This window comes from Agelaius phoeniceus, chromosome 8 (assembly GCF_051311805.1).
Source record: "Agelaius phoeniceus isolate bAgePho1 chromosome 8, bAgePho1.hap1, whole genome shotgun sequence".
NCBI lineage: Eukaryota > Metazoa > Chordata > Aves > Passeriformes > Icteridae > Agelaius > Agelaius phoeniceus.
The window spans coordinates 19,438,586-19,442,344 of record NC_135272.1 but is presented as its reverse complement, the minus strand read 5'-3'; the positions used below and the strand labels follow the sequence as shown (position 1 = coordinate 19,442,344).

The following is a 3,759-nucleotide window of genomic DNA, read 5'->3' as shown; positions in this document are numbered from 1 at the left end:
ATAAATAGTTTGAATAGTCATTCTTTTTTTTAAAAAATCAATTTTTTTTTTAAATGCCATTTTATGAAAGGGACCTTCCATAGCATTATTATCAGAGTTTGTAAATTTACACATTTTAGTATTCTTCATTTTTCTGACATATTTAGCAATATATAAATGGTCTTTATGGTAAGTAAATAGCTTCCTCTGGTTTCTCTATAGGTAGTGGTCGTTGCCAACAGCAACCCTTTCCCACCTGTGGTAAGTTGTTTTTCGCTACACATTTTCCCTACAAATAACTTTGACCCAAAAAGCTTTCAAGTATCAATATTTTTAATTTTAAGAAATATCCCTGGAGACAATTTTTTGGCAGGCAGGATTTACCCCATGTGTACAGCTATCTTCAGGGAAGATTAGGTACAGACCTCGTGGTTCTGTGATTGCTGTTCATTCTTGCAGGGACAATGGATTAGCTGCAGACACCAGGTGTCTCCATCTATGCAGTCTCTGTGCTCCCACATAGTTTTGATTTTCTGTTTCTATTGCAATTTTCTTCTGTAAGTTTACTTCCATGCTCACTTTTAAATTATTACATTTCCACTCTGCTTACTTGGAACTAAAAGTGAGGTTAGCCTTCAGGTGCTTGAAGTGAACTTTTATAATGTAATATTTTAAATATGTTGAATTTCTAATAGAACATGTTGTTCTAACTTGAATAAAGGTTAAGATGCATTTATTCATGCCATCCTTTTTATATCATTCTTTCACATTTCACTATCTATTGCATCTGAAATATCAGGGCCCCTTTTCCCTTTCTCTGCTGCAATATTCTGTTTAGGCAAGCCCTTGTGCAAAATAATGAAAGATTTTTCTGTTTCTTTGCAGCGTCACACCTTCCCTCAGGTAAGAATACTTTTTCTTTTGATTCCTATAGGATCATTATAGTTCTTATGGGATCAAACCAGTTGTCTCAGGATGGTTTGTGCTACTCTCATGTTTGTCCCTCATGCCTCAGAATTCAGCAAAAATGCCTGGATGAGGAAGAGGATCTGTATGTGTTGATGTATGTGCAGTGCAGGTGACAGTGAGACAGATTGGAGGGGTGATGATGTCTCAGCTTCCCTCCCCACATTTGGAGACCCCAAGCTGACTGCTAGTGCAGAAAGGTGGTGCACATAACCTGTGCTCTGCTGCTCTCCACAGAAGATGTAAGGGTAGAAAATTACTTAGTAGGGTCAGTCTGCCTCCCCAAACTTTCAGAACTGAGAATAAACTAGCTTAATGCTGGGTGTTTAGAATTGGTACACAGTACATTACACATACAACCTTTCCCTTTATTCTCACAAACTAAATACTTCAAGTTAATATATCTGCTTAAGTGTATTGCATTAAACAAGTCAATTAAATGTGCTGCATTATGCTTCTTTGTTTCTGGATTTTTTTTCAGAGTTTGGGAAGCTCTGCTACAAGGATCATAGTACAGGTAGACATTTTTTTCTCAATTACACTTGAATTTTTAATGAAGATTTGCCTTAGTAAACTAAGTAATAATTCCTCTCTTAGGGAACACATAAGTGTGAGTAACTTAGAGATATCTTAGATGTCCACAAACTACAGTGGTGGGTTAGGGCATTTCTGTGACTACATCAAGGGGGATATCATAGCTGGCTGCTGAGTAAAGACTATTGCAGCTGTTTTCTACACATAAAAATTTTAAAACCTCTGTATGCAAATTCCTTTGTGCTCTCAAAATTGGCAAAATTTGACCATCTCAGTCTGCTCAGGAAGGAGGATGGAATTCCAGAACTAAAACTTGAATGTTACTCGGTATAAAATCAAATATAAATTGCAGCCTGCACTGTTCCATTTTCATTTAAACAGTCCATTTTTTAATGGAAACACCCAGCTCAGAATTACATTTTTAAAATCCTGCTCTTAATGCCCAGGTGAACTGTTGCATTTGTAATGTTGTTTCTTGATAACCAGGCACTTGGAAAGTTGATTGCAGTCTAATCTCACTACAAGCATGATTATAAAGTATTATGAATATCATTCAGAAATATTTTTTTGAGTTCTTTGTAATTTTAGCATCCATCCCAGTCTTAGTCAGTCCATTAGATGCCAGTCCATCAGACTACAAAAACAAATTCTCACTTTCATTGAAAGATCAGAAGCAGGTTACCCCCAGCTGAAATTTGTCTTTCCAAAACCATTGCTTTCAAAATGTACAACATTATTTTCTTCCATGACTTGTGGTGAATGCTGGCAAAGAAAGGAATATGATTTCCTTGTTATTTTATTTCTGACTTTAAATGTACAGTGTTTTGATTACACAGGTTAACTGTTTTCAATGTGTAAATATAAAAACTGTTTTATTCCTCTCATAATCTATTTTCTGGGAATCAAAATACTTTGTGCAGTGGTGTTTTCCTTATGTTAAATTGTAACTGTGGATTTTTCAATTTTTGTTTTGGCAAAGCCTTTGTCAAAAGTTTGTTGGGCTTATTAATGAAAAAAATCAGTCATAATGTGAATACAAATAGATATGGGTTTAAGGCAATTTAAGAGGTACATTTGAAAGGCAGAATTATTTAAACTCACTTCAAATACCACAATATGACACAAAGATGTATTATACAATTAATTTTCATTAAGAAAATCATATCAAGATATAGAAATACTTTTAACACTTTATTTGTGTAGGATTTTTATATACCTTTTCTAGCACATGGAGATGACATAAAGTAAGAAAAAGTGTAATGAACTCTATTTGTAGCCTTCAAACAGTCTAGTAGGTAAAAGGATAGAGTTGCTTCTTGAAATGGCTTTGTGCATAAGCAATTCTCCTTAAAAATAAATAACTTTTTTTTTTTTTTTGTTCCTATGTAGAGTGGACAAAAACAGCAAACCAGCAGCAGTACTTATATTCACGTAAGTAAACTTAAAAAGTGTTATAAATATTCCTATAGACTTCCCTAAAAACAGTGCCAGCACAACTTACGAAAAAATTATTTTCTGCATTTAAAAATGGATTTCACAGGTGTAGGTATTTCTATTTCCCAGGCTTTTGTTCATGAAAATGCCATCTGATATTGGTATTCAAATGATTTTGGTTTTGATGCTCACAAATGCATTTCCATGTGTGATGAGTTGCATGAAATGAGTGTATTCTACTCAGAGCATAAGGGTCAAGGCCCTGAGAGGAAGTGATTATAGGCTCATTACCACCAGCTCCATACTGATAGATTCAGATTCCATGCATATTAGACCTCAAATTCCAGAAGTTGTAAAGGGTACTTGCTGAGCCATATCAAGAATGATGAAAAATCATAATCGTGGAACCTTGTGCAATGTCCTCCAGCATTGCTTAAAGCATGAAGGTAAAGGTACTTGTCTGAAAAAAAAAAGAAAAGAAGTGAGGGAATTCTAGAAAATACTCACACAATGGCATAATAAATTATTGCAAACTAAAACTTGGGAATATTCATTGTATGAACTCAAGTACAAAGGCTCTTTAGGTCTTACTCCTCTTGGGGGCTGGGGGTAGGATGCAAAAGTCCATCAATATTCTCTGTAGCACCACATGCAACCAGAAAACTGTTTCAAAAGGGTAGCTATGAGATTTAGGGATTAGGGCCACAGGAAGGCCACTACTTAATATCAAGAGTATTCAATATGCACAAGGTTGGCAGTCATGGCTTCTGATGAGAATAGGACAATCTATTTCAGGGCTGTTAGCATACTGCTCTGTCTCCTTTGTGCTTTTTGAGAAATCCACAC

At 35.2% G+C, this 3,759-nt stretch overlaps 1 long non-coding RNA gene across 1 annotated transcript; it reads left to right on the top strand.

The window, feature by feature from the left end:
• Positions 1–201: 201 nt before the first annotated feature.
• Positions 202–2,900, top strand: LOC143694693 (uncharacterized). Its single transcript, XR_013183347.1, has 4 exons — positions 202–240; positions 865–882; positions 1,427–1,462; positions 2,869–2,900. It is a non-coding gene; the product is annotated as an uncharacterized LOC143694693 (long non-coding RNA).
• Positions 2,901–3,759: the final 859 nt, after the last annotated feature.